General features: G+C 47.0%; 1 long non-coding RNA gene across 1 annotated transcript in view; it reads left to right on the top strand.

The window, feature by feature from the left end:
* Positions 1-9664: 9664 nt before the first annotated feature.
* Positions 9665-14360, top strand: part of LOC143769357 (uncharacterized) — a 188475-nt gene continuing 183779 nt past the window's right edge. Inside the window, exon 1 of the long non-coding RNA XR_013214369.1 lies at positions 9665-9800. This is a non-coding gene — a long non-coding RNA (uncharacterized LOC143769357). The remainder of the gene's footprint in view (positions 9801-14360) is intronic.

Here is a 14360-nt window from a genome sequence, read left to right as displayed (position 1 = left end):
GCCGACCGAAATCTGAAGTTTTGTTTGCAAATTAAATAACCCCAAAAGTGATATCGGAAAACATTTGCATGCCACGACCCAGAATGCCTTGCATCTGTGAGTTGCTTGGGACTTCAGTAGATCTTATTCATGAATCATGCCATGTCTATTTATAGGCAACATTAACAAAAGCATCGGGGGTTAAAGAAAGCTGTGTGGGTCGCTATAAAAGATTGACAATGGCTCTGACCTACCTACAATGTCTACTGGAGACTACAGGAACCGGTGAGTTACTCCAACTTATGTGCAATGTCTGCTGGGGACTACAGGACCAGAGAGTGACTCCAACCTACCTACAATGTCTAATGGGGACTACGGGACCAGAGAGTGACTCCAACTTATCTACAATGTCTACTGGGGACTACAGGAACCAGAGAGTTACTGTTATGGCTGGACCTGGTGGTTAGGAGCACCGGGAATGACCTGATAGTCAAAACTGCAAAATAGAGCGAGCTCTGGGAAGTGGGAGCTCTGCTGACCGCAGCCCTAATCTATTATCACACACACTAGAATTAGCCGTGGATCGTACCTGACTCTGCCTAGACGACTCTCCACAGCTTGAGAGGTAACTATCCCTAAAGAGAAATATAGCCTCACCTTGCCTCAGAGAAATTCCCCAAAGGAAAAGAGCAGCCCCCCACATATATTGACTGTGAGTTAAGAGGAAGGCACAAACACAGGAACGAGACAGGTTTCAGCAAAGGAGGCCCGACTTACTAAATAGACAGAAGATAGATAAAGGGATCTTTGCGGTCAGCACAAAAAACTACAAAAAGCCACGCAGAGTGAGCAAGAAACCCCCCGCGCCGACTCACGGCGCGGTAGGTGCCACTCTGCAACCCAGAGCTTCCAGCTAATGAGACAATATCATGATAGCCAGCTGGACAAAACTTAGCAGGTACTCAGAAATATATTCAGCACACAAATGAACAATAAATGAGCTTAACAGGGACTTAGCCTCTGCTGAAGTAGGCAGGTCATCAGGAGATCCAAGTGAGATCTGAACCAGTACAGATACATTGACAACTGGCATCAGGTAACGATCTGAGCAGAGTTAAATAGAGGAACCAGCCCAGTCTTAAACGATGCAGCTGAGGAAGCCACCTCCAGACCAGCAGCTCCACTTTCAGCCACCAGAGGGAACCCACGGACAGAACCCACAGAAACACCACCCCTGACCACAGGAGGGAGCTCGAGAACAGAGTTCACAACAGTACCGCCCCCTTGAGGAGGGGTCACCGAACCCTCACCAGAACCCCCCGGCCGATTAGGACGAGCCAAATGAAAGGCACGAACCAAATCGGCAGCATGGACATCGGAGGCAAGAACCCAGGAATTATCTTCCTGACCATAGCCCTTCCATTTGACCAGATACTGAAGTTTCCGTCTCGAGATACGAGAATCTAAAATCTTCTCCACCACAAACTCCAATTCTCCCTCGACCAACACCGGAGCAGGAGGGTCAACGGAAGGAACCATAGGCGCCACATATCTCTGCAACCACGACCTCTGGAACACATTATGGATGGCAAAAGAAGCTGGAAGGTCCAAACGAAATGACACAGGATTGAGGATTTCAGAAATCTTATAAGGCCCAATAACACGAGGCCTAAACTTAGGAGAAGAAACCTTCATAGGAACATAATGAGATGACAGCCAAACCAGATCGCCAACACGAAGTTGAGGACCAACACGGCGACGGCGGTTAGCGAAACGTTGAGCCTTCTCCTGTGACAATGTCAAATTGTCCACTACATGAGTCCAAATTTGCTGCAACCTGTCCACCACAGAATCTACACCAGGACAGTCCGAAGGCTCAACCTGCCCTGAAGAGAAACGAGGATGGAAACCAGAATTACAATAAAAAGGTGAAACCAAAGTAGCCGAACTGGCCCGATTATTAAGGGCGAACTCAGCCAATGGCAAGAAGGTCACCCAATCATCCTGATCAGCAGAAACAAAGCATCTCAGATAGGTCTCCAAAGTCTGATTGGTTCGCTCAGTTTGGCCATTTGTCTGAAGATGGAAAGCAGAAGAAAAAGACAAATCAATGCCCATCTTAGCACAAAAGGACCGCCAAAACCTCGAAACAAACTGGGAACCTCTGTCCGACACAATGTTCTCCGGAATGCCATGCAAACGAACCACATGCTGGAAAAACAACGGAACCAAATCAGAGGATGAAGGCAACTTAGGCAAGGGTACCAAATGGACCATCTTAGAGAAGCGATCACAAACCACCCAGATGACCGACATCCTTTGAGAGACAGGGAGATCTGAAATAAAATCCATGGAAACATGCGTCCAGGGCCTCTTCGGGACCGGCAAGGGCAAAATTAACCCACTGGCACGAGAACAGCAGGGCTTCGCCCGAGCACAAGTCCCACAGGACTGCACAAAAGCATGCACATCCCGGGACAAGGAAGGCCACCAAAAGGACCTAGCCACCAAATCTCTGGTACCAAAAATTCCAGGATGACCAGCCAACACCGAACAATGAACCTCCGAGATAACCCTACTAGTCCATCTAGTCTATCTATCCATCTATCAGGGACAAACAGTCTCTCTGCAGGACAGCGGTCAGGTCTATCCGCCTGAAACTCCTGCAGAACCCGCCGCAAATCAGGGGAGATGGCAGACAAAATCACCCCCTCTTTGAGAATACCAGCCGGCTCAGAAACTCCCAGAGAATCAGGCACAAAACTCCTTGAAAGGGCATCAGCCTTCACATTCTTAGAACCCGGAAGGTATGAAACCACAAAATCGAAACGGGAGAAAAACAGTGACCATCGAGCCTGTCTAGGGTTCAACCGCTTGGCAGACTCGAGATAAGTCAAATTCTTGTGATCCGTCAAGACCACCACGCGATGCTTGGCGCCCTCAAGCCAATGTCGCCACTCCTCGAATGCCCACTTCATGGCCAACAACTCCCAATTGCCAACATCAGAATTACGCTCAGCAGGCGAAAACTTTCTAGAAAAGAAAGCACATGGCTTCATCACAGAGCCATCAGAACTTCTCTGAGACAAAACAGCCCCTGCTCCAATCTCAGAAGCATCAACCTCGACCTGAAAAGGGAGCAAAACATCTGGCTGACACAACACAGGAGCCGAAGAAAAACGACGTTTCAGCTCCTGAAACGCCTCAACTGCCGCAGAGGACCAATTCACCACATCCGCACCTTTCTTTGTCAAATCAGTCAGTGGTTTGACAACACTAGAAAAATTAGCGATAAAGCGACGGTAAAAATTTGCAAAGCCCAGGAATTTCTGAAGGCTCTTTACAGATGTAGGCTGAGTCCAATCATAAATGGCCTGGACTTTAACTGGATCCATCTCGATAGTAGAAGGGGAAAAAATGAAGCCCAAAAAGGAAACCTTCTGAACTCCGAAGAGACACTTAGACCCCTTCACAAACAAGGAATTAGCACGAAGGACTTGGAACACCATTCTGACCTGCTTCACATGAGACTCCCAATCATCCGAAAAGACCAAAATATCATCCAAATATACTATCATGAATCTATCCAGATACTTTCGGAAGATGTCATGCATAAAAGACTGGAATACAGATGGCGCATTAGAAAGCCCGAATGGCATCACCAGATACTCAAAATGGCCCTCGGGAGTATTAAATGCGGTTTTCCATTCATCGCCCCGCTTAATACGCACAAGATTATACGCTCCTCGAAGATCTATCTTGGTAAACCAACTAGCCCCCTTAATCCGAGCAAACAAATCAGACAATAGAGGCAAAGGGTACTGAAATTTGACCGTGATTTTATTAAGAAGGCGGTAATCTATAGAAGGTCTCAGAGAACCATCCTTCTTGGCCACAAAAAAGAACCCTGCTCCCAACGGTGACGACGACGGGCGAATATGCCCTTTCTCCAAGGACTCCTTTATGTAGCTCCGCATAGCGGCGTGTTCTGGCACAGATAAATTGAAAAGTCGGCCTTTAGGAAACTTACTACCAGGAATCAAATTAATAGCACAATCACAATCCCTATGAGGAGGCAGGGCACTGGGCTTGGGCTCATCAAATACATCCTGGTAATCCGACAAAAACTCAGGTACTTCAGAAGGAATGGAAGAAGAAATTGACAACGCTGGAACATCACCATGGGCCCCTTGACAACCCCAACTGGACACAGACATAGATTTCCAGTCCAATACTGGATTATGGACCTGTAGCCATGGCAAACCCAACATGACCACATCATGCAAATTATGCAACACCAAAAAGCGAATATCTTCCCGATGTGCAGGAGCCATGCACATGGTCAACTGGGTCCAGTACTGAGGCTTATTCTTGGCCAAAGGCGTAGCATCAATTCCCCTTAATGGAATAGGATGCTGCAAGGGCTCCAAGAAAAAACCACAGCGCCTGGCATACTCTAAGTCCATCAAATTCAGGGCTGTGCCTGAATCCACAAACGCCATAACAGAGTAGGATGACAAAGAGCAAATCAAAGTAACGGACAAAAGAAATTTAGGCTGTATAGTACCAATGGTGACAGACCTAGCGGACCGCTTAGTGCGCTTAGGACAATCAGAGATAGCATGAGTGGAGTCACCACAGTAAAAACACAGCCCATTCTGACGTCTGTGCTCTTGCCGTTCAGTTCTGGTCAAAGTCCTATCACATTGCATAGGCTCAGGCCTCTGCTCAGGGAACACCGCCATATGGTGCACAACTTTCCGCTCCCGCAAACGCCGATCGATCTGAATAGCCAAGGACATTGATTCATTCAGACCAGCAGGCGTGGGGAACCCCACCATAACATCCTTAAGGCCCTCAGAAAGACCCTTCCTGAAAATCGCTGCCAGAGCACACTCATTCCATTGAGTAAGCACAGACCACTTTCTAAACTTCTGACAATACATTTCAGCATCATCCTGACCCTGACATAGAGCCAGCAAGATTTTCTCTGCCTGATCCACAGAATTTGGTTCGTCATAGAGCAATCCAAGCGCCAGAAAAAACGCATCTACGTTAAGCAATGCAGGATCTCCTGGCGCAAGGGAGAATGCCCAGTCTTGAGGGTCACCACGCAACAAGGAAATAATGATTTTTACTTGCTGACTAGGGTCACCAGAGGAGCGAGGTTTCAGGGCAAGAAACAGTTTACAATTATTCTTGAAATTCAGAAACTTTGATCTATCCCCAGAAAACAAATCAGGAATTGGGATTCTAGGCTCTAACATAGGATTCTGAACTATATAATCCTGAATGCCTTGTACCCTTGCAGTGAGATTATCCACACAAGAGGACAGACCTTGAATGTCCATATCTACATCTGAGTCCTGAACCACCCAGAGGTTTAGGGGGAAAAAAAAGACTAAACACACTGCAGACAAAAAAAAATGGTCTCAGAACTTCTCTTATCCCTCTATTGAGATGCATTAACACTTTTGGGCCAGTTGTACTGTTATGGCTGGACCTGGTGGTTAGGAGCACCGGGAATGACCTGATAGTCAAAACTGCAAAATAGAGCGAGCTCTGGGAAGTGGGAGCTCTGCTGACCGCAGCCCTAATCTATTATCACACACACTAGAATTAGCCGTTGATCGTACCTGACTCTGCCTAGACGACTCTCCACAGCTTGAGAGGTAACTATCCCTAAAGAGAAATATAGCCTCACCTTGCCTCAGAGAAATTCCCCAAAGGAAAAGAGCAGCCCCCCACATATATTGACTGTGAGTTAAGAGGAAGGCACAAACACAGGAATGAGACAGGTTTCAGCAAAGGAGGCCCGACTTACTAAATAGACAGAAGATAGATAAAGGGATTTTTGCGGTCAGCACAAAAAACTACAAAAAGCCACGCAGAGTGAGCAAGAAACCCCCCGCGCCGACTCACGGCGCGGTAGGTGCCACTCTGCAACCCAGAGCTTCCAGCTAGCGAGACAATATCATGATAGCCAGCTGGACAAAACTTAGCAGGTACTCAGAAATATATTCAGCACACAAATGAACAACAAATGAGCTTAACAGGGACTTAGCTTCTGCTGAAGTAGACAGGTCATCAGGAGATCCAAGTGAGATCTGAACCAGTACAGATACACTGACAACTGGCATCAGGTAACGATCTGAGCAGAGTTAAATAGAGGAACCAGCCCAGTCTTAAACGATGCAGCTGAGGAAGCCACCTCCAGACCAGCAGCTCCACTTTCAGCCACCAGAGGGAACCCACGGACAGAACCCACAGAAACACCACCCCTGACCACAGGAGGGAGCTCGAGAACAGAGTTCACAACAAGTTACTCCAACTTATCTACAATGTCTACTGGAGACTACAGGAACGAGAGAGTTACTCCAACTTATGTACAATGTCTACTGGAGACTACAGGAACCAGAGAGTTACTCCAACCTATCTACAATGTCTACTGGAGACTACAGGACCAGAGAGTGACTTCAAATGATCTACAATGTATACAGGAATCTACAGGACCAGAGAGTGACTCCAACCTATGTACAATGCATACTGGGGACTACAGGGACCAGAGAGTGACTCCAACTTATGTTCAATGTCTACTGGAGACTACAGGACCAGAGAGTTAATCCAACTTATGTACAATTGCAACACCCCAGGTAACCGGTTGTTACAGTGATGTTGCCATCCTTTTGGGGAGAGTATTGTCATGCCTGGAGGCAAGCAGGATTCCCTTTAACAGGTAGTACACCTACATGCAACACATTCTGATTCCAGACCAGAAGGGGGAGCTCTGAACCTGGTTTCAGGGGCGCTTCCCCAGATATAAATATACTGGTCTGGAGGAGGAGTTAGTTTAGTTTGAGGATATCATTCCTAGAGAAGAGTTGAAGGAGTGAGAAGAAGAGCAGAAAGTGGGGCCGTGCAGCCACTTGTGGTGCTGCAGCTCCAGAATAGAGGAGAACAAGACGGGTTGCATTGATAGCAAGTGCCAGAGGGGAGAAGCACAGGAGAACAAAGGAGCTGGAGGGGAACTGTGATTGGGCACCCTCCAAGCAGACGCACAGGAACCAGGCACCGGGAGCCAGAGGCTGTGTAATACTTCACGTCCCACAGCAGAACCGGAGGGCAGAAGACTTTAAGTGGTCTGTCCGCACCCACACCCAAAGGTGCAGCAATACAAAACGCCCGAGTCGTGATGGAGACTCTGTAAAAAGGCTTGCATTGCCCACCATGCGAGTACTGTCCCAGAACAGGAGAGAGAGGACCTTGTTAGGAACCACAAGCAGAAAGGAACTCGCTTAAAAACGCGACAAGGAAGGCTTATGAACCTCACCTGGGAGAGGGATCCATCATTGCCTCCAGACCGACCGGACCACATCAACACCTGTTGCTGGTACCCTGGACTGTGGCTGTCTACCATCAGGAAACCAGGTAAAGAGACTGCAACTCTGTGTCCTCCATTTATTTCTGGCACCACACCATCCTGGCCAAACACACCGGAAGCCCTGGGGACCCAGCTTCACCTGTGGGAAGCAATACCATCTTTGCTGCAGTACCATCACCCCCAGAGGACCCCTTTAAGCAGGGTCAGCCACCACTGACCGAGTACCACAGGTGGCGTCAGGAATAATAATAATAATAATAATCTTTATTTATATAGCGCCAACATATTCCGCAGCGATTTACAGCTTAACAGTTTCAAACACAACAGTCATGCAGGGGTGCATTCGTGCACTATTATTGGTGTACTTTTATTAAAAGTATTATTTTCTAAGTATTCGGCAGTTATAACATGGCAGAATATAACAAGCATCTCTCTTCTCTTCATACAGGTAAACATATCATTCATTCTCTGAACTGAAATATCCTGCATGTCTATTGCTCCATTCCTTGACAGCAAGCGGCTTGAATGGTAAACATATCATTCATTCTCCGAACTGAAATATCCTGCATGTCTATTGCTCCATTCCTTGACAGCAAGCGGCTTGAATGGTAAACATATCATTCATTCTCTGAACTGAAATATCCTGCATGTCTATTGCTCCATTCCCTGACAGCAAGCAGCTTGGATGGTATCTGAGTCATTCTATCTTCGGCATTGAATCCTGCATATATCTATATATGTTAGTCATCTTATTATGCATTTGTTTGTGTTTATAGATATTTAACTCACTTCTGCTTGTCCCTATGTAGAGAGATCACATAACTGTTTCAAAGGGGTTTATGATCCGTGTAGACCTGGATATTTGTTTATCTGATCACTACATTTATTGTGTCCTGCTGTCTCAACTGAGTTAGATTGAATTGTAACTAGAGGGGGAGAAACACCCTAAAAAAAAAAAAGTGAGATCTAAGAGCTAGCCTTCTATAAATGTAGAAAATGGGAAGCATTCGTGCAGGGGTGCATTCGTGCACTATTATTCGTGTACTTTTATTCAAAGTATTTTTTCTAAGTATTCGGCAGTTATAACATGGCAGTTAGACAGGGCAGGAGACAGGTAAGAAAAACTAAATCTATTCCCTATTCATTTGGAACAGAACAAAAACTCACCATATGTATTTGTATAATCTATATCCTGGCTGCTGCACTCACTCATAGTCACCGCCCTTGCATAAACTCTTTACACTCCATCCATATCGGCCCCTCTGTCCTTGCCTCTCCTATGTATAGCACTCATGCTCTGTTCACATTGCTTAACAGCGCAGATCCATCCAGTCCCACCATCCAACACAAGAGACGCTCTCACAAATCACTTAACCATCTGCTCACTCTTTCTATCCTCCTTCTCCTAGTCGCTGGAGACATCTCTCCAAACCCCGGCCCCCCCATGTTATAGCCAGTCAAACCTCCCAATTGCTACACCCAGAAACCCCTCTAACCTTATTAATATTCCATGCATGCCTTCTGTCTCTTTCAATTGTGCCCTTTGGAATTCTCACTCTGTGTGTAATAAACTCTCCTTCATTCATGACTTTTTCCTTTCTAACTCTCTTAATCTCCTGGCTCTTACTGAAACCTGGATCCAGCAGTCAGACACCACCACTGCTGCTGCTCTCTCATATGGTGGACTACATTTTTCTCATACCCCAAGATCAGACAACAGAGCAGGTGGAGGCGTTGGTCTGCTCCTTTCACCCAAATGTACCTTCCAAGTTATCCCCCAAGTACCCTCACTTGTATTCCCTTCCTTTGAGGTCCATGCTGTCAGACTCTACGTCCCCTTCTCCATGCGAGTGGTGGTGGTGTATCGTCCTCCTGGCCCCTCTCATCAGTTCCTGGATCATTTTGCCACCTGGCTTCCACACTTTCTCTCCTGTGACACCCCCACCCTCATCATGGGTGATTTCAACATCCCCATTACTTCTCCCCTCTCCCCATCTGCTTCTCACCTTTTATCTCTAACCTCCTCTTTCGGCCTCTCGCAGCATACTAACTCTCCAACGCATGAAGATGGAAACTCCCTTGACTTGGTCTTCTCCCGACTTTGCTCAGTGGATGATTTCATAAACTCCCCTCTCCCGCTCTCTGACCACAACCTTCTTTCATTCTCTATCAAGAACTGCCATCCCGCTCAGGTCACCCCCACTTTCCACACTTATAGAAACATACAGGCCATTAACACCCAGAAACTTATGAAGAACTTGCAGTCCTCATTGGCCCCAATCTTCTCCATCTCATGTCCTGATTCTGCTCTGAAGCATTACAAAGAAACCCTGCAAAGTGCCCTGGATGAAGCTGCACCTCCTATACATAGAACAACTCGACACAGACGGCGACAGCCGTGGCACACGCTGCAAACACGTTTCCTGCAGCGGTGTTCCAGGTGCGCCGAACGTCTGTGGAGAAAATCTAATCTACCCGAAGATTTCATCCATTATAAGTTCATGCTAAAAACATACAACTCTGCCCTTCACCTCTCCAAACAAGCCTATTTCAACACCCTCATCACCTCGCTGTCCAATAACCCTAAACGTCTCTTTGACACTTTCCAGTCCCTAATCAACCCAAGAGAGCAGGCCCCAACCACAGATCTCCGCGCTGACGATCTGGCCAATTACTTCAAAGAAAAAATTGACCACATTCGACAGGAAATCATCTCCCAATCTCTGCATCTGCACTGTCCTCCCTCCCCCACTGCATCTAGTTCACTCTCTGACTTTGAACCAGTTACAGAAGAAGAAGTAAGCAGGCTCCTTGCATCTTCTCACCCGACCACTTGCACCAGTGACCCCATTCCGTCACATCTCCTCCAGTCCCTTTCCCTGGCTGTCACCTCTCACCTAACAAAAATATTCAACCTTTCCCTCACTTCCGGTATTTTTCCCTCCTCATTTAAGCATGCCATCATACATCCATTACCTAAAAAACCCTCCCTCGACCAAAATTGTGCCGCTAATTATAGACCTGTCTCTAATCTTCCCTTCATCTCTAAACTCCTCGAACGCCTGCTCCACTCCCATCTTACCCGCTATCTCTCAGATAACTCTCTTCTCGACCCTCTTCAATCTGGCTTCCGCTCTTTACACTCTACTGAAACTGCCCTCACTAAAGTCTCTAATGACCTACTAACAGCTAAATCTAATGGTCACTACTCCATGCTAATTCTCTTGGATGTCTCCGCAGCATTCGACACTGTGGATCATCAGCTCCTCCTCACTATGCTACACTCCATCGGCCTCATGGACACCGTTCTCTCTTGGTTCTCCTCCTATCTCTCTGACCGATCCTTCACTGTATGTTTTGCTGGTTCCTCCTCCTCTCACCTTCCCCTTACTGTTGGGGTTCCTCAAGGATCAGTCCTAGGCCCCCTCCTCTTCTCTTTGTATACTGCCCCTATTGGACAAACAATCAGTAGATTTGGTTTCCAGTACCATCTTTATGCTGACGACACCCAATTATACACCTCTTCTCCTGCTTTCACGCCGACCTTCTTAGAAAACACCAGTGATTGTCTTACCGCTGTCTCTAACATCATGTCCTCCCTCTATCTGAAACTGAACCTGTCAAAAACTGAACTCCTCGTGTTCTCTCCCTCTACTAACCTACCTTTGCCTGACATTGCCATCTCCGTGTGCGGTTCCATCATTACTCCAAAGCAACATGCCCGCTGCCTTGGGGTCATCCTTGACTCCGAGCTTTCATTCACCCCCCACATCCTATCACTGGCTCGCTCTTCTTATCTGCATCTCAAAAACATTTCTAGAATTCGCCCTTTTCTTACTTTCGACTCTGCAAAAACTCTTACTGTCTCACTTATTCATTCTCGTCTGGACTATTGTAACTCTCTACTAATCGGCCTCCCTCTTACCAAACTCTCCCCGCTCCAATCTGTCCTGAATGCTGCTGCCAGGATCATATTCCTCACCAACCGTTACACCGATGCCTCAACTTTGTTCCAGTCATTATACTGGCTACCCATCCACTCCAGAATCCAGTACAAAACTACTACCCTCATCCACAAAGCACTCCATGGCTCAGCACCACCCTACATCTCCTCTCTGGTCTCAGTCTACCACCCTACCCGTGCCCTCCGCTCCGCTAATGACCTCAGGTTAGCATCCTCAATAATCAGAACCTCCCATTCCCGTCTCCAAGACTTTACACGTGCTGCGCCGATTCTTTGGAATGCACTACCCAGGTTAATACGATTAATCCCCAATCCCCACAGTTTTAAGCGTGTCCTTGTTCAGACTGGCCTACAGCCTCAACGCATTAACCTAACTATTCCTGTGTGGCCTATTAAAAAAAACAAAAATAAAAAATAAAAAAAAAACATAATCAGGTTCCTCGCATCATGTTCTCATACACTTTATGCAGTCAATAGCCTCTGTGTCTGTACAGCTACATACTTGGGCTGTTAACTGGTTCATGCAGCTTTACATGAACACCCGAGCCTTACACTATGGCTGGTCCAAATAACTAAAGCAATTGTTACCATCCACCTCTCGTGTCTCCCCTTTTCCTCATAGTTTGTAAGCTTGCGAGCAGCAGGGCCCTCATTCCTCCTGGTATCTGTTTTGAACTGTGATTTCTGTTATGCTGTAATGTCTATTGTCTGTACAAGTCCCCTCTATAATTTGTAAAGTGCTGCGGAATATGTTGGCGCTATATAAATAAAAATTATTATTATTATTATTAGTCATAAGTAACAACGTTTGCAATACAATAATTAAAGCAAAATAAGCCGCCCCTGCTCGTGAGAGCTTACAATCTACAATGAGGTGGGGAGATACAAAGTACAGGTGTGTATTTACAATGATGTATTTGCAGTGATGGTCCAGCCATCTTCAGGGGGTGGGGGGTAGATGGGGATAGTGAAAGGGCTACACACACAAACATAAAATGACTTTGATTAGTGAACGTGGTAGGCTGCTCTGAACAAATGTGTTTTGAGGGAGCGCCTAAAACTATGCAAGTTGTGGATGGTCCTAATGTCTTGGGGTAGAGAATTCCAGAGGATTGGTGCAGCACGGGAGAAGTCTTAGAGTCGGGAGTGGGAGGTACGGATTAGTGCAGAGGTTAGTTGAAAGTCGTTTGCAGAGCGCAGCGGTCGGTTAGGCCGATAGACAGAAATGAGGGAGGAGATGTAAGGGGGTGCCGCACTGTGGAGAGCTTTGTGGGTGAGAACAAGTACTTTGAATTGTATCCTGTACTGAATGGGCATCCAGTGTAACGACTGGCGAAGAGCGGACGCGTCCGAGTAACAATTAGCTAGATGGATGACCCTGGCTGCTGCATTAAGGATAGACTAGAGAGGGGAAAGTCGAGTGAGGGGCAGGCCAATTAATAGAGCGTTACAGTAGTCCAGGCGGGAGTGGATGAGGGCGACAGTGAGGGTTTTTGTTGTCTCCATGGTGAGAAAAGGGCGGATTCTAGAGATGTTCTTTAGGTGTAAGCGGCACGAGCGGGCAAGAGATTGTATATGGGATGTGAAGGAGAGATCGGAGTCAAACATAACACCCAGACAGCGTGCCTGCTGCCGGGGTGTTATTATGGTGCCACCCACGGAGAGGGAAATGTCAGATTTAGAGAGGTTAGTAAATGGCGGGAGCAGAAGAAGTTCAGTTTTGGAGAGGTTGAGTTTCAGATAGAGAGCAGACATGATGTTGGAGACTGCGGACAGACAGTCAGTGGCGTTCTGTAGTACAGTGGGAGTAAGGTCAGGGGATGACGTGTATAGTTGTGTGTCATCAGCATAAAGGTGGTACTGAAAGCCAAATCTGCTGATGGTCTGTCCAATTGGGGCTGTATAGAGGGAGAAGAGAGGGGGGCCAAGGACTGAGCCCTGAGGTACCCCAACAGTGAGAGGAAGAGGAGATGAAGTGGAGCCAGCAAACAGAACACTGAACGAGCGGTCAGAAAGATTGGAAGAGACCTAGGAGAGAGCAGTGTCCTTAATGCCTAGTGACTGGAGCCCAGAGAGTAGGAGAGGGTGGTCAACAGTGTCGAAAGCTGCAGAGAGGTCGAGGAGAATGAGCAGAGAGTGGTCACCGTTACATTTCCTATTTTACAAACTTTATTCAAACCCCTTTAAAGACCATCCCTTTTACTTGGACGCCCAGGGCCATGGACCGGGTCGCCACTGTGACACATCCCTTTAAAGGACCGGACCTGGTACCGAGTATCCCATGGCCCTGGCGGGTGTTCCACAATATCTACTGGAGATAACAGGACCAAAGAGTGACTCCAACTTATCTACAATGTCTACTGGAGACTACAGAACGACAGAGGGACACCAACCTATCTACAATGTCTACTGGGGACAACAGGACCAGAGAGTGACTCCATCTTATCTGCAATGTGTAGTGGAGACTACAGAACAAGAGAGTGACTCCAACTTATCTGCAATGTCTACTGGAGACTGCAGGAACCAGAGAGTGATTCCAACCTATCTGCAGTGTCTACTGGGGACTATTGGACCAGAGAGTGACTCCAACTTATCTACAATGTCTACTGGAGACTACAGAACAAGAGAGTGATTCCAACCTATCTACAATGTCTACTGGAGACTGCAGGAACCAGAGAGTGACCCCAACTTATCTACAATGTCTACTGGAGACTACAGGACCAGAGAGTGACTCCAACCTATCTACAATGTATACTGGGGACTACAGGACCAGAGAGTGATTCCAACCTATCTACAATGTCTACTGGGGACTATGGGACCAGAGAGTGACGCCAACTTATGTTCAATGTCTACTGGGGACAACAGGACTAGAGAGTGACTCCATATTATCTGCAATGTGTACTGGAGGCTACAGAACAAGAGAGTGACTCCAACCTATCTAAAATGTCTACTGGAGACTGCAGGAACCAGAGAGTGACTCCATCTTATCTGCAATGTGTACTGGAGACTACAGAACAAGAGAGTGACCCCAACTTA

Source organism: Ranitomeya variabilis, chromosome 4, assembly GCF_051348905.1.
Source record: "Ranitomeya variabilis isolate aRanVar5 chromosome 4, aRanVar5.hap1, whole genome shotgun sequence".
Classification (NCBI taxonomy): Eukaryota; Metazoa; Chordata; class Amphibia; order Anura; family Dendrobatidae; genus Ranitomeya; species Ranitomeya variabilis.
Note: the sequence above shows the minus strand (reverse complement) of the source record. Positions and strands in the feature narration are given on the sequence as shown.